Here is a 17,859-nt window from a genome sequence, read left to right as displayed (position 1 = left end):
GGATTTTTGAACTGTGTAACAACATGCACTAGGAATTTTCTGTCAATGGAAATAGCCAGTCCGTACCTGAGACCACCTTGCAGAAAAACCAGTGAGAAGATCCCTACCCTAGACTTCTTCTTACTTTCAAACCTAAGAGTCTATGCTTTTTGATAATTAACACAGAATTTTTAAAAATATAGTTGAGGGGGTTCAGCATCTAGAGAAATATAAACAATGCCTTAATACACTTGAACTCCATTTAAAAGAAGTATTTAGATATTTAGATATCGTATATGGAGAAGATTATTGGCCTCGCCTCTATCTATTCCCCTTCTTTCTGGGAAAATGACTCCTTAGCCAGATTATATTTCTCAGCCTCCATGTGACTAGTCATGGCCAAGTGTGACCATGAGGCTAAGTTCTAAACAATAGGATATAAATGGAAATAATATATACAACATCCAATTCTCTTAATAAGAAGATCCTCGCAGTGTACTGGCTCTTTCTTTTTCCTTCCTAATGGCTGAAGATGTTGACATCTGGAGCACTCATGGAAGCCTAGTGTTTAACAGTGGATTTTTTCTGGATTTCTGGAGCCATGGCCACCTCCTACTCATCCTTCACTGAGAAATAAATCAGCTAACTTGTTATTTGGAATGGATGACCAACAGGGACCTATCGTATAGCACAGTTCCTGTTAAGGAACTCTGCTTAATATTAAGAAACAACCTTAATGGGAAAAGACTTTGAAAAAGAGTAGATACATGTATATGTATAACTAAGTCACTTTGCTGTACACCTGAAACTGACACAACATTGTTAATCAATTAGACTCAAATATAAAATTAAACGTTTCAAAAATTCACTTGTGGATCTTTTTGTTACTGCAGCATAGCCTTCTCCTTATCTAATGTGCTACAATTTAAGAACTTCGGGGGATAGCTTTGGCTTAAATACAGGGGAAAAGAAAACCACTTCATTTGGTGAGCTGGCCTAATGGTGTATCTGTACAACTGTTGAAATTGAAAGGATACTACTTATTTACATTCCATAAAAATCCCTCTGAGTAAAAAGCAGTACAGCTGACCCTTGAACAACGCAGGAGCTAAGGATGCCAACCCTCTGTGAGATCGCAACTGATATAACTGATAGTTATATAGGTGTATATATAACACCTATAACTGACAGTCAGCCCTTCACATACACAGTTCCTCTGTATTCGTGGTTCTGCACCCACAGATTCAACCAATTGTGGTTCGTGCAGTACTGTAGTATTTGCTATTAAAAAAATTTGTGTGTGAGTGGGTCCACACAGTTCAAACCCCTGTTGTTCAAGGGTCAGCTGTACGTGCATATTGGGAGCAGTCTTGGGGGAAATTTCAGCAGCACGTAATCTGAACCAGAATTATGGCTTCTTTCTCATGATGTTATAAGAAAAGATAAAATTCTCTAAATAGAGTGTAGTACAACACATGCTTTTAAAGATTGTACATTAGATTTCTCCTTCATATATTGGGGGTGGATAAAATGTGTCATTTTACAGTTCTAAACAGCAATAAAACAATAGGATAATTTGGCGGAATGTTTAGCATAAAACACAAGAACTTAATAATTAATTTTTACTCTATTATTTGTATAATTAATAATTTATAAAAATTAACCTTTGTGTGTGCTACCCTTAACCTCATTACCTCTATATCATTTACTTGAGAGGACTCTGAGACACAGAGAGTGGTCTTTCTGAAGTCCCATGGCTAGTTAGTAGTAGAGCCATAGGTTAGACAGTCACATGTAGATGGCTTAGTTTTGTTTCCGTCCTCACTATTCATGCCACCTGAGCGAATTTTCTTGGCTTGTATGGTAGAGTGCCGCTGTGATGGCTGCCAACGGATGATGCCTGCACTTGTGTAGTCCCTCTCTCACTGATCTGGGCTTGTCTGTGTGACTTTCTGTGACGCATGCATGTTAGCAAATGGGATGCCAGCCGGCATGTGGAAAACCTTTCTGAACTGGGGCTTGGGCTCTCTTCCTCTTGGCAACACTGCTGCTGTGTAGAAGCCTGGCCTACCCCTCTTGAGGATAAAACCATGTGGAGGAGACACGAGCCTTCCCAGCTGAGACGCCACGCTGACCCCCCAGCTGATTGTAGCCACATGAGTGACCCCAGGCAAGACCAGCCACTGAACTAGCAAGTTGGGCCTGACCCAAATCATCAGCAGATTAAATGATTGTTCTTTTCAATTACCAAGTTTTGGAGTGGTTTGAGTCACAGCAATAGTTAAGTGATACAGCGTGCAATCTGAGATGATTGTGGTGTATTTTCATTTAATCTGGCTAGTTTTCCCTGACTTTAGGATGTGGTAATCTATCGATAAAATTTCAATCTCATTCTTTGCAGCTTTCCCATCTTTCCTCTGAGGCTCTGTTCAGTTCATTGAATTTCATTATTATTTTTTTAATCTTATTTGACTTGAAATCTTTCAAGAAACTAAATGTTAACTTAGTAGCTACAAGAGAGTTAATAGAAGTCTTAAAATTGCTTACTTAATTCTTTGAGCCGTACATTCGTGATATGTACAGTTTTTTATATGTATATTTTCCATCATAAGGAAAGGGGGGGGAAAGCTCACCTAGGAGGTAATGAAAGCAAGAGAATTTAGCATGATATTCACTAAATCAGTAGTTGGCCACTTTCTAAGAGAGGTATGCCATGGTTTCAGCCTGGGGGTGGTTAGTTATTTATGTTTGCCAACTTGAAGAAGAGTCAACCAAACCAATTCTTAAATTTTATAGACAGAGAGTAAAAATTATGTGGCTATTCTGTGACCATCAGTTCTCCTGACAGCAGAAACTGTCTCGGAAATATAAAGGAAATTGTGTAGGTGGTATGAAATATTGCCCCCCTACACCACTGCCATGCTGTCTTTGGCACATACATCATAGGATCTGCACGGAATCCTAAGACATAAGTAAAGCTGTGGAAGATTGTGTGTTGAAAAGTTTACAGGGCAGCATGGTTTTAATTTGATGTCTTTTTTTAAAAAGAAAATTATATGCTACATAACAGTGATGAAAAGTTTAGTGAGTGTGAGATTAGTTTTTAGAACCAAGCTCCTGATAACCCTTCCAGGACTGTCAATGTGTAGTAACATCCGAACTGGCAAAAAAGGTGGGATAGTTTATTTTCTTTTAAAGTCAAAGAAGGTCAGTGTCTACCCATGTTCAAACTCTGCCTGACATGCATATCCTAATAATAGCTGAGTCTTTTCACAGAGTGTATTCACAATATCATGTCATTTGATAAATTCATAAATGTAAGGATAAATGAATAAGTGAAATGTACCTTAACCATATTTTTGTCTTTTCTGATTTGCTTTCTCTGTAATTGTCTCTTTATCATTCCTGTTATTCCAATTTTTATTGTGCGTATGGCTGAAGTGAGCATTGACTTATACACAAAACATATCACTTTGAACCAAACTTTCTGTAAAATAATAAATGAAATTTTAATAGTATGATCTGCAGATTTCAATGCTCTTTTGCCTATATTACAATAAACATTTAATGTGTGCTATTATTATTATTAGATAGTAATATGTTATTATTATCTTTCTAATGATGAGGAAACAGATCCAGAGAATTAAATGACTTGTCCAAATTCCAACAGCTAATAAGTGGAAGAAATGGTGCCCAAATCCAGACTTTCTGGTCCAGAGTTACATGGCTCTTTTTCCTTAATGTTATCTTTGTGAGATGGATGCCATAGTTCTCAGCCCAATCCACCCCTGCCTCTTCCCAAAACTAAACGACCCATTTTCCCACCTGCTTGGAATGTTGGTGGCTGACAGCTGTCAGCTGAGTCAATAAGTCCTCTTTGGGATTTGTCCTAGCCCAAGAAGAGCACAGCCTACCCCATGATCACACCCCTTGGGAGAATGTCAGTCCACATCCAGATACTAGTTGATACGAGAGTATAAAAGCCTGTCACTCTCCACAGTTCTGGACAACTCATAAGAAGCATTCTAGCTCTAGAGCGTCTCTGGTATGATCAGCCGATACCTTTGTTGCAAGTACATCACACTTCAACTTCCCTCACTGCCCCATCCAGGTGGATCCTGAGAGCACCTGCCCATGAACTAACCATACAATTTCTGTCTTAGGGTCTGCTTCCTGGGGAACCCAACAAGTGAACTTTCTTTGTAGTGTGTTTCCTTTTTTAATGTATTTTATGCTTCCTTAGAACTGTATTCATTCAGTCAACAAACATTGAGTGCCCATGTATCAGTCAGAAATGAATTATGAAAGACAGAAACCACTCTATTTTCAGCAAAAAAGGATTTAATACAAGGAATTGGCTCTTTCCAAAATGTTGGAATGGCTGAGTCCCCATGACTGACCACTGTCTCTGCTACAATCAAAAAGATGACAGGTAAATCATCATGTTGTACATCTCAAATATGTAGAATTTTTATTTAAAAAAAAATTAAAAAGAGAAGATGGAGACTCAGAAAGTTATGTCTAATTGATGAGTGCAAATCTCAGAACCTTAGTTAGTTATAATTCCAAGATCAGAAAGCAAACTAGTAGACCCGCTGGCTCCAAAACCACATCAGATCTGCTAGATCTGCACCAGCAAAATTTGGGCATCCTGTATAATCTCTGCTTCTTTCCCCATCAAACCTAATTTCCATTTCAAATAGATGCATGCATGTGATTCAGGAACATGAGTAGCAACTGGAAACCTACCTGGAATGTGTCCTGGAAAAGGTGTTTTTTTGCCTTTTGTTTGTTTTTGTTTGTTTCTTTAGCTTTCTGGAGTTTGCAGTATAAGAAGTTACCCTAGGAAGAAATTGGGACAGATGAAGTATGGGCCAGTCTACTGTGTCTACCACATCCTGTTTGCCTTCACCAGGCTTATATTTTAGACAAAATGTAAATGAAAAACAAGCAAATAGATATGACAACTTTATAGCACTCTTAGATAATATTGTTAGAAGATCAACAAACTTTATAAATGAAAAATATTTAAGTTTAGCAACAGTCAACATAATTTTTTCCTTATGTAATTCATATAAAAGTGCCAGTGTGATACAGTTAATTGAAATATACCATTAGGTAGTGGTTATATGAATTGATTTGGGCCTTGAAGGACAGTCTGCAAGTTTAGATATGCACTACCACTTTTGAAAAAATTCTACTGGACTCAGGAAAACTGATTAATTAAATTTGAGGAATTAATGCTATGGAAATTAAACTTGATTAGGGCCTGACTTAACTCACATTTCTCCAGATTTTAGATGTGAAGAGGTTAAGACTAAAGAATACAAAATATAGATTATTCTATCCAAGAAGTTTATATTTTGACCAAAATAATAATAATAATAATAATAATGAAAACAGTTCTTGCTGGGTAAACCTGAGTAAATAATAAAAAATTGAGTGTAGAGTATTGATTCTTCAGATATTGTTGGTGAAAGAGTCTGTAAACTCTGTAAAGTCATCACATTCTAGAAATGCAGAAATGTACACACACACACACACACACACACACACACACACACATATACATGTACAAAATACTTCACAAATATCATCCGGTTCACAGACCCTTTGAACTCCTGAGATCGCCTAACTTTCTTGGGCCTTGGCTTAAGAAGTTCTAGTCTAGGGGAACTCCTTGGCAGTCCAGTGGTTTGGACTCCATGCTCTCACTGCTGAGGGCCTGGGTTTGGTCCCTAGTTGGGGAACTAAAATTCCACAAGCCGTGCTGTGCAGCCAAAAAAAGTAATAATAATAACAATAACAATAATCATAATTTTTAAAAAAGGCAAACTCTAAAAACAAGGAGCTCTAGTCTAGAGTGGCATGCTCTCTGAAATTTCTGACAATTTTGTGAGTTTTCAGTTCTCAAAAAGTGGTGATATATATTCAAGCATTATACGCATATATATGTATACAGATATATCATATAAGTACATGTGCAATATATAATATGTACATTTATATGTATCTTTACAATACACATAGATATTTAGTAGGATATATTATGTGTGTGTAGCCTAAGTTAGTTTTCTCAACAGTTGTTGCTATGTAGTCCCATCATTAAAACATTTTTGAGAATATTCTTCTCCCCAGTTTTCCAAAGGGTAGACAATTACTCCATTTGTTTCTCTGTTTATGTCTTTTATAAACTAATAAAATAGAGGCAGATTACCTAATACCAGCTGAGTAATGGTCTGATCCTGAGCAAGTCATGGATCTGTTTGAGTATTCATATTCTCATCTATAAATTTCTTTCATCATGTCATATATTTTGTTTGCTGTGAAGATTTTGTAATTCTTTCAACTGCTGCTAAAATTTGGGATTGGATTTTTTTGATAGATGCAGGCAATCTATGCATCAGAGCGGGCCCTGATGTACATTATGCCTCATCAGTATGAAATATTAAACTAAAGGAAAAGAGATGTTTCTTATGCTCAACCCACAAAGTGAATGAATGAATGTGCTTCTCTTTAGGAGCAAATATAACCTCAACTCACGGTACTGAAGCTGTCGTGGGGTCTATGACCCTAGTCTCAGGTTGCCCAGAGCAGCATGGGATAGTGATGACGCCCCACAGGACACTGTCTGTGTTTCAGTCTAAATTTGTTAAGGAATGGGGTGGACAAGAAACTAAAATATAAAATAAAATGGCTGTGGCTAAATGTGCTTAGGCATGGAAATTTCTGGGGAGGGGCCTCAGAGACACTGATTAGCCAGGAAAGTGTTAATAATCAGAGTGACCATGATAAAGTCAGCTTACGGCATGGCTAACCATGTGCAAAGCGGAAGATTGTCTGTGTACGCATCTAGGGAGTAGATTTAGAAAATCTGGTTCATCATTTTGTTATTATTATGGGACAGAGAGCATGAAATTAAAATGCCAGGTCACCAATCCAAGAAGAGAGTGCTGGAATGAGGAACAGTATGACATTTGATAACAGGGCAGGTTGTTTAAGTGGGAGTCAGCATTGGTGGCTTTATAATTTGCTGTTTCATTTCTGTGTTTGGCTTCTGCTGCAACCAGCTGGCATGAAGGGTCTCTCTGGTGTTTTGAATCAAGAGGAGAATAAAACTCACTCCGGCTTTACTACAGATAACCTGAACATTTTGAACTTGGTTCATGGCAAGAGAAATGTGTACTTTGGATTTACTTTTTAATAGTGGTGTTTTGTTGGCTGAGTTGAGTCTCCTTTATGACTTGGGAATTTACTTGTGAAGTAGTGCCTGGATTTAAGAAAAGCAATATATAAGTACAGAAGGAAATTGTTGTCTCAGCTGAAAGCAGTTGGCATCCATGAACAATGGCTGCTTATATTTTCTTATTAAGAAAATATCTATTGTCAAGTAATAGAAATTATTCAATTTTTATTGAACGATTAAGCAGTGGTTCTTCCTCTTAGGTTTATCTTCAAGTAGTGAATGAATCTAGCGGTTATTATACAATCATGAAAAAAGAGAAAATGTTGCATATCCTTTGTCTTTGAAGTGATGTCTGCTTTTTCTTTAACTTTTCTATCAACGTGTAATGTATAACAAAATTTTATGTATATAAAATCTGTGTTCCTCTCAATTATCTTTATATATTAATCAGACCTTTGTAACCAGCACCCAGATCAAGATGTACAATATTACTGGAAGCTTCCCTTGTATTCGTCTAGACAGTACCTTTCCGCAACTTCCCCAAAGAGAACTACTTTGACTTTCATCACACAGATTGTTATTCCTGTTTAGGACATTTATATAAATGTAATCATATAGTATATATTTTTGCATCTGGCTTCTTGCACTCAGTGCTCTGTCTGTGAAACTACATGTTGTTGCTTGTAGAAGTAGATTATTCATGTTCATTATCATGCAACGTTCCACTGTATCAGCATTCTAAAATTATTTACATTGTTCTATTCATGAGTATTTGGGTTGCTTCCAGTTCTTCACTACGTTGAATAATGATATTGTTAATTTTTGTACATGTCTTTCAGAGTGCATATATACACGTTTTCAGTATCTAGTGTATTTTCTGTGTCATAGGTATTTATATCTTTTGTTTTAAGAAATACTGTCAGACACATTTCCAAAGAGATTGTACCAACTTATACTCTCTCTGGCAGTACTTGCCCCCAGCATTTCTGGTAGGTGTATAGTGGTGCCTTTGTATGTATGTGGGTGTGTGTGTGTTTGTGTTTCACTTAATTTTTTTTTTAAATTTTAATTTTTTAGAGCAGTTTCAGGTTCACAGCAAACCAAGAGGAAGGTACAGAGATTTCCCATATATCCCTGGCCCCCACAAACGTATAACCTCCCCAATTACCAAAATGGTTTACCACAGTGGTACATTTATTACTATTGAAGACCTACATTGACCCATCAAAATCACCCAGAGATTCACTCTTGGTATTGTACATTCTGTGGGTTTGGACGAATGTATAATGACATGCATCCATCATTATAATATAATACAGAGTATTTTCACTCCCCTAAAAATCCTCTGTGTTCTGCCTATTTATCCTTACTCCGTAAACCCTGGTAACGAAGGATCTTTTTACTATTTCCACAGTTTTACCTTATCCAGAATGTCATACGGTTGGAATCATACAGTATGTAGCCTTTTCAGATTGGCTTCTTTCACTTAGTAATATGCATTTAAGTTTCCACCATGTCTTTTCATGACTTGATAGGTCATTTCTTGTTAGCACTGAATAATATTTCATTGTCTGGATGTTTCACAGTTTATTAATCCATTCCCTTACTGAGGGACGAACTAGTTGCTTCCAAATTTTGGCAGTTCTGGATAAAGCTGCTATAAACATCTGTGTGCAGGTTTTTGTGTGTACATTAGTTCTCAGCTCCTTTGGGTAATTACCAAGGAGAGTGATTGATTGTTGGATTTTATGGTAAGAGTATGTTAACCACAGAACTGTCTTTCAGAGTGTCTGTATCATTTTGCATCCCTACCAGCAATGAATGAGAGTTTCTGTTGTTCCATACCCTTGCTAGAATTTGGTTTTATCAATGCTTCAGATTTTGCCTAGTCTTATAAGTGTGTAGTGGTATCTCACTGTCATTTTAATTTACCTTTTTGAGATGACATGTTATGTAGAGCATCTTTTCATATGCTTACTTGTTACCCGTCTTCTTTGGAGAGGTAGCTGTTCAGACCTTTGGCCCATTTTTAAATCAGTGCTTCATTTTCTTATTGTTGGGTTTTAAGACCTCTTTGTATATTTTAGATAACAATCCTTTATCAGATTGTCTTTTGCAGTTTTTTTCTCCCAGTCTGTAGCTTGTATTCTTATTTTCCTGACACTTTCACAGAAGTTTTAATTTTAATAAAGTCCAGCTTTTCAATTTTTCTTTCCTGGATCATGCCTTTGGTGTTATATCTAAAAAGTCATTGCCATACTCAAGGCCTACGTTCTCCTCTAGGAGTTTTATAGTTTTACGTTTTACATTTAGGCCAATAATCCAGTTTAAGTTAATTTTTGCGAAGAATGGTAAGGTCTGATTTTTTTTATGAATCTAGATTCATCATTTATCAATATGTAGGTGTTCAGTTTTTCCAGCAACAGTTGTTGAAAAGACTATATTTGCTGCATTGTACTGCCCTTGCTCTTTGGTCAAAAATCTGTTGATTATTTTTAGTTTGTCTGTTTCTGGGCTGGTATTCTATTCCATTGATCCACTGTTTATTCTTTCTTGATTACTGTAAATTACGTTGTCTCCAAGTCAGATAGTGTGAGTCCTTGACTTTGTTCTTCTCCTTCAACATTATTTTGGTTATTCTGTGTTTTTTACCTTACCATCTAAACTTTAGAATCAGGTTGTCAATATCCACAGAATAACTGGCTGAGATTTTGATTGGGATTATATTGAATCTATAGATCAAGGTGGTAAGAACTGACATCTTAACAATACTGAGTCTTCCTATCCATGAACATGGAATATCTCCCCATTTATTTAATTCTTCTTTGATTCCATTCATCAGAGATTTATAGTGTTCCTTATGTGGATCTTGGGCATATTTGTTGCATCATGGTTTTAATTTGCATGTGTTTGATGGCTAATGGTATTGATCAATTTTACATGTGTTTATTAGCCATTTGGATATCCTCTTTGTAAAATGCCTGAAAAAAGGCCTTACCTACTTTTTTCTGTTGGGTAAGCTATCTTTCTTTTTATATATATATATATATATATATATATTTATATTTATTTATTTATTTAATTTATTTATTTATTGGTTGTGTTGGGTCTTCGTTGCTGCACACGGACTTTCTTTACTTGCTGCGAACAGGGGCTACTCTTCATTTTGGTGTGCAGGCTGCTCATTGTGGTGGCTTCTCTTGTTGTGGAGCACGGGCTCTGTGTGCGTGGGCTTCAGTAGTTGTGGCACACAGGCTCAACAGTTGTGGCTCACGGGCACCAGAGCACAGACTCAGTAGTTATGGCACATGGGCTTAGTTGCTCCACGGCATGTGGAATCTTCCTGGGGCAGGGCTTGAACTCATGTCCCTTGCATTGGCAGGCGGATTCTTAACCACTGCACCACCTAGAAAGTCCTATCTTTCTTTTTATTGAATTGTAGAAGTTTGTTATATATTCAGTTTATTTTTTCTATATAAAAATATATATAGTGAATGTTTTCTCCCTCTCTGCCTTTAAAACTGTCTTCATGGAATATTTTGATAAACAGGAGATCTTAACTGCTATGAGGTACAAATAATGTTATCTTAGGTTAATGTTTTTTGTTTCCACTTTAAGAAAACTTTTCTATATTAGTCATAAAGATATTCACATACATTATCTTCTACAACCTTTATTGTATTATAGTTCACATTTGGTTTTGCACTGCATCTGGAGTCAATTTTGGTGTATTGAGGACATAGGATTAAGATTCATTAGCATAACTTTTTCTTCTACTGCAATGCAATGTCACCTAAGTCGATGGCTGTATACATGACTGTTTCTGGACTCTTTATAGTATGCCATTGGTCAGTTTTTCTATTCTTGTGAATATATCATAAAGTATTAATTATTGTGATCTTTTTGATGTGTTGATATCTGGTAATGTAAATACTCTGACTTTCTTCTTATCCAAGATGGCCTTGCCTCATCTTACTCTTTTGGCATTTCCATATGAATTTTAAAATAAACTTATCAGTGTGTATAAAAGTAATGCTATGAATTTAATTGGGATTGCATTGAATGTGTACATAATTTGAGGTAAAAGTGGTATATTTACAATCCCAATCCCTCTATTTACTTAGCTCTTCTTCAGTTTTTCTCAGTAATATTTTATAATTTTATGTACAAGGATTTTGTGCAAGTTTCATTAGATATGTATTAGAAATTTGATGTGCTTGATGCTAAAATTAATATTTCTTTTAACATTTTAATTTTCTAATTGTTTTTATCTAGCTGGCTTGTTTATTTATTGATTCTATCATTTTACAAATGCTTTTGGATTTTTTTGTGTGCATAATCATGCCATTTGCAAACAATGTCCATTTATTTATTCCTTTGCAAACCTTATAATTTTCATTTCTTTTTATATTATTGCACAGGTTAGTGCATCTGGTACAAAGTTGAATAGAATTGATGATATCAGACTTTGTTATCTTGTTCCCAGTCTTAACAGGAATGTTTTTATAAAATGTAACTTTTGCTATGGACTTTTGCAGATATCTTTCAGCAGATTAAGAAGAATCTCCTTTATTCCTAGTTTGGTAAAAAAATTTTACCATGAAAGAATATTGTATTTTATTAAAAGTTTTTCCTGCATCTATTGAGATAATTATGCCATTTTCCCCTTTATCTTTTAATGCTATGAATTAGATTGATTGCTCTCTGACTGTTAAACTTCTTTCACAGACCTAAAATCAACCCTACTTAATGTTGTTGTATTATCTGTCTTTTAATTTGATTTGCTCACATTTCATTTAGGAATCTTCTACTATGTCCTGAAAGAAATTTGTAATTTTTCTTTTTCATAATATCCTTTAAAATTTTTAAAGTAAAAGCTATGCTGACCCCATAAGATTAGCTGGGGACTGTTCCTTCTTTTTCTCTTCTCTGAAAGTGTTGTGTAGAATTTTTATTTCTTTCTAAATGTGTGCAAGAATTCAAGAGTGAAGCTCTCTGGGCTAGGGTTTTTTTTTTTTTTTTTGCTTTTGTTTTTAGCATGAAAGTTTTTAATGACATATTCAATTGCTTTAGTAGTTAATGGGTAATCTGAATTTCTTTTTTTCTGTTAGCTCTGGTATATTTTATTATTTTGTTTCTGGGAAATGTTTTTCCATTTCATTCAAATTAAAGAAGCATAATTAGGACCATATTTTATTATACAAAGCAAAAAATTTTGTGTATTTTATCAATTACATCAAATAAATTAAATGCTATGTACTATTGATAGGATTTTTAGCAACAGGTAAACCTTAATGCTATTTTGAGCAAATGTCTTTACTTCCCAGTGAGATTTTAGGTTAATTAAAATAAGAATATGTTTTTGATAAGTATGATTGGTAGCCCATGTCCTCTACATTTCAATAACTGTGAAAGCTACATAGTTCCAACAAAACCCAGTATTTTTGTTTGCAATTAGATGATCTTAAGAGTTGTTTTCTATTTCCTTGATCATACTTCTTTTGAAGGTTAAAGTGCTTACTACTGTGAAAGTCTTCTTAACAATCGGTAGTTGAAATTACATATAAAATTTATGGCTTCATTGTCTATCAATATCTCATAAAATACACTCTATCTGTTGCCTATATCCTAGCCACTGTCTAGAATTTCTCATGGTTTTAATTACATGTTCATTTATTTTTTCTCAAACATTTATATTTTTTTAAAGATCATAAATTTGGTCTAGTATTTTAAGAGAATTAATACAGATTCCAGTTCCTCCAGAAATATAAACCTAGGTTGTAAAACCCCCTCAGCACTGTTTACCTTTCTCTCCATAGAAATGGGTTCAGAGTAGAGCAAACCACAGGTAAACTCACAGGGTTTCAGTAGTGATGGTGACATGAGGTGAGGAATAGTAAGGGCAACGTTTAGGATCTAGGTCAGGAATATTAGTGAGGGCCCCACCAGTTCAAATTTAGGATAACTTGTATGAAGTCCAGAGGCAAGGACTACACAGGCAGTCTTTATTAAGAGTTGGGTTATACAAGCTCTGGGACAGCTCCCATTCTCTGTGGCTATCCAGGCAAGCCATCTCACCTATTTAGCGTGGCCGGGTAGACCAAGGAAAGCACTGACAACGGGCTGCTTTTCATGGCTAATCTTGGCCTTGACTCACTCCGTGATCTCTCTTGGTGTGTTTCCTCAGCTGGAAAGTGAAATAATAATAATGACCTGTTTAACAAGGGGTGTTGTGTGGATTAACAGTTAATAACATGTTTCATAAGACAAGGCAGCATTGAGCTTGTAAATACCAATAGAAAGTTTCTCCATACTACAAAGTAAGTTAGTGCTTCTCTTGAAGAAAACCCAAAATGCCAAAACATGAACATACAAAGCAGTTGAAATAAGGTGAATTTTTATTTGACAGAAGTAACTTCATTTTCTAAAAGGACACTCCACAGTTTTCCTTTTGATAATTGCTTCACGCTTGTGCACTTAAAAACTTTCATAAAATTCATTTATATTTATTCTATTATTTTAATGTTTAGGGCTTAGAATACATTTTTTTGGTATGCTTGGATATGATTTTTTCCCAAAAATTCAACTAAGGATGTATATCATGCAGCTTGTCACCTGGACATAACTGCCAGGTGTCTTTAAAAGTCCTCTTGACTTATATAATAAGCCTTTTTTGTTTTGTTTTGGCTGCTTCATCATGAAGCGTTCTTGTATCACTTCAGGAAATTGTGTTAAACTTAATGGATTTGACTTTATGCATAGCTTTCTACAACTCTATAATGTATTGCATCAGGTAATTTACTTCTAATAGTTTAGCACTGAGTGAGCTGTCTGCAGGCAAATTTATATGTCTGCTGAATTAATTCTCCATACAATGCATTCCATTTCCTTTGTGTCTTCTTATTTTGTTACAAAGATGAAGAAGAGTCACAGATTTAAATGTAAAAGAACTATTAATTTCTTAAAAGAAAGTCAAAAGATAGTGATAATTTCTAGCCACTAAAAAGTACTTGAATTCTGGAACTATTGTTGACATTGCCAAGGTAAGATCAAACAGAAAGACAAGAAATTAAGCTAGTAAAGGAGTCCATAAATAGAAACATTAAACCCCATGTTTAATAAGGTTTATTAAGATAATTTGAAAAACATAAAAAGGACATTTGATTGAAATTTTGCCCAGGCTATAGCCTTATGTTTTCTTACACTGCTATTAATAATTGTTTTCTTTCTGTAAACTTATACATATATTAATGGGAATTTTAGAGGATTTATATAATATGTGTTTTATTTAATCTTTACAAACTCTAAACTTTATTTCACTTGATCTTTATAAGTTTCCTGAGCGACACAAAGAATATATATAATACATTTTCTTTCTATAGAAGGAAAGTAAGACTCACAGTTTGCGCAGTTACCAGTTTTTCATTTTTTTCCAAAAACTATTTATGAAGCCTTACTCATAGCCACACATAGTTAAAAATTATACTGAAATTATTTTTGAAATGTCAGTGAAGTCCCCCTCACTGTCATATTGCTTCCTTTTTTTTTTAACCACACAGATTATTTTTGCTCGTTCTTCAGTCCTTTTGGTCTACTTGCAACTTCTTTCTACCACCTAACGAGATTAAGAGAGAAAGAGAAAATTGCCTTATATTGAGATGGTAAGGAACTCCTTGTTTATTTTTTTGTTGTCAGTTTATTAAAATGTCATGCCTGAAATTAAATATCAATTTTCTGAAAACAACATAATTTAAGATAAACTGCAAAATTATAGGAAATCTATACTTCTCTCATCATATACAATGATTAGCCTTTGAAAAAGGGAATCTTGGGATCAGGTGTTTGCAGAAAATGTTCTACCAGAGTCTGTATCTACCAGAGATATAATTTTGAAATTAACTTCTGTCATGGCATAATTCTTAATCTTTGACTAAAAGTAATATTCCATTCCCATTAGACATGAAGCACAACAGAATAGAAATTTGGTCTTCTTTACAGTTACTCTGCTTCACTGCTAAAAGAGTCCAATATTTTAACATTGTTTTGAAATGAGTCTATATAAAACTGTAGAGGTGAGGACTATTAACAGAGGGCCTTCCACAAGGACCACCACACAAATTTCATCATATTGATCCTGAGCATGGGTGGTTGGGGACCATATTCATCCTACAATTCAAAAGTACACCCCCTAAAATAAAAGAATATCTAGCCCAAACTGTTGATAGTTCCAAAGCCATCAGTTGATAAACTCTGGTCTAGAGTGAAAGAGATTCCAATAACTCTTTTTTTACTTAATGAAATATTTAAAAACAAATAATAAATGTCCTTTCACAAGCAAAACATATCTCTAGATAACCTGATTATCTGATTTTTGTATTAATTTCTGTTAAAACTACAACAGTATGACATAGGCATTTGAGGTGGTTTCAGTTATTAGGTCACAAGTAGATAAATGTCATATTTATAAAATGGATGTAACACCTCCCTCATAGAATTCCTGAGCATTAGAGATAATAAAGGCAAAGAGCAAAGCACATCGACATAGAGTAAATACCTAAAATATTAGCTATTATTATTGTTGCTATTCACTGTACAAGTTCTTCTTTTCTATAATTAGTATCAGAATTTTACCTGTAATTTACCCAGCTTTCACCAGATGTCAAAGGCATTTTATTGTAATACGTGAAACAAAATCTCACAAAAAAACTGTTAGGACTACACCAGGGATATAATCCATCTGATTAAAAAAAACTTAAATTAGGGGTCCAGAATGAACATCAGATTACAATCCATAAGAAAATCATATGAAATGTTTTCTGTTACTTTGTATGCTTAATGTGAGTAGTACATGCCTGCTCTAGCATTTACCGAGTTTCTAAGGGCCATGTAGCTGCAGTTCAAGTAATTTGAACACTAGATGCCACTCTTGTATTCTTAGTTAAATAAATACAATTAACACATTTCATCATTTTCAATAAATTAAGGCCAATATTTAAAGTTTTAATTAATTGTATTCTGTATCACTTATGACACATTATAGCATTGTGTGTGTGATATGCCTATGGAAGTGGAATGTGTGTACTCAGGGCACACACAGATGCTGCAAGTACTATGAAATTTGCCACTGAAATTTCTCAATTTCTTTTCATGTTGAAAGGCTGTTATAAATCAATTTTAATTTGTACTTCTAAAACCTTAGCTAATACACCTATCTGGAAAGGTCTTCTTTCTTCAAGTAAGGGTCAAGAAGAATTAGCTTTATTGTGATTATTTTCCCCTGAGGGCCTACTACCTTAAGATTTTCATATTTTAAAACAAAACATACACGCATGTACACACAGAGATATATACACACAAAGGAAGAAAAGAACACCTGTATTAAATAGCAAAATAAACACATTTATTAAGACTATTTATGAGAACCATGCAAACTGTTTTAAATATGTGTGCTCAGATGTTCATAACTCCCATTTTATAGTTGAAGAAAGGGGCTCAGAGAGACTAAGAAATTTGCCCTACGTCATAGCTTGCAAGCAGTACAACCCCTGATTTGAGCCCAAAGTGTGACTACAGAGCTGAAATACATAACCACTTCATGAAATTCTTCCATTATGTTTAACTAGCATTGTGCTTGATACCATTGCACAACTCTTCTATCTAGCCAATAATACTGCGTACCATTCAAATACTGACTTTGGCATAAACAGAACTTATTTAGGTACAGATATGATTATGCCAATAGTAAAGTAACATTTGAGATAACTGGAGATTATAGTAAGAAATTATTTTTTGTAGGTGATCTAGACATAGTGATTATGTTAAAATATATTTATTATTTATAACTATTAATACATTCTGAAGTATTTAATAGGTGAAAGTATGAGTCATATGGAATATACTTTCAAATGCTCCAGAAAAAAATGAGATGAAGTAATAGATCAAATAAAATTAGCAATTTTGATAATTATGGATGTTACATAATAGCTATGTGAGAGTTCATTGTGTTATTTTTCTAATTTTGTGAATGTTTGAGAAATTTCATGATAAAAGTTTAAAAGAGAATATTTATCAGTTCAAGGTACAATGCCATCTCAAGTAATCACTGTTAAAAACGTGCTCAACTTTTAGGAGTTTGTAGCATAGAGCTTTGATTTCTACAAGGAACTCATATCATAGAAACACTGCTTTGGTTTTGTTAGATTAAAAATTTATTACTCTTCTTAGAGAAGAGTTAACACCTATTCTTCTCAAACTATTCCAACAAATTGAAGGAAAAGAAATGCTTCCAAACTCATTTTAAGAGACCAGCATCACCTTGATACCAAACCAGACAAAGATACCACAAAAAAAGAAAATATCGCTGAATATAGATGCAAAAATTCTCAGTAAAATATTAGCAAAATGAATTCAATAATACATTAAAAGACCATGATCAACTGAGATTTATCCCAGGGATGCAAGGATGGTTCAGTATCCACAAATCAATCAGCTTGATGCTCTATATTAACAAGGAGAGGAATAAAAATTATATGATCATCTCAATAGATGCAGGAAAGCCTTTTGACAAAATTCAACATTTGTTTATGATAAAAACTCTCAGCAAAGTGGATATGGAGAGAACATACCTCAACATAATAAAGGCCATATTTGACAAATGCACAGCTAACGTCATATTCAACAGTTAGAAACTGAAA

This window comes from Hippopotamus amphibius, chromosome 5 (assembly GCF_030028045.1).
Source record: "Hippopotamus amphibius kiboko isolate mHipAmp2 chromosome 5, mHipAmp2.hap2, whole genome shotgun sequence".
Lineage (NCBI taxonomy): Eukaryota > Metazoa > Chordata > Mammalia > Artiodactyla > Hippopotamidae > Hippopotamus > Hippopotamus amphibius.
Note: the sequence above shows the minus strand (reverse complement) of the source record.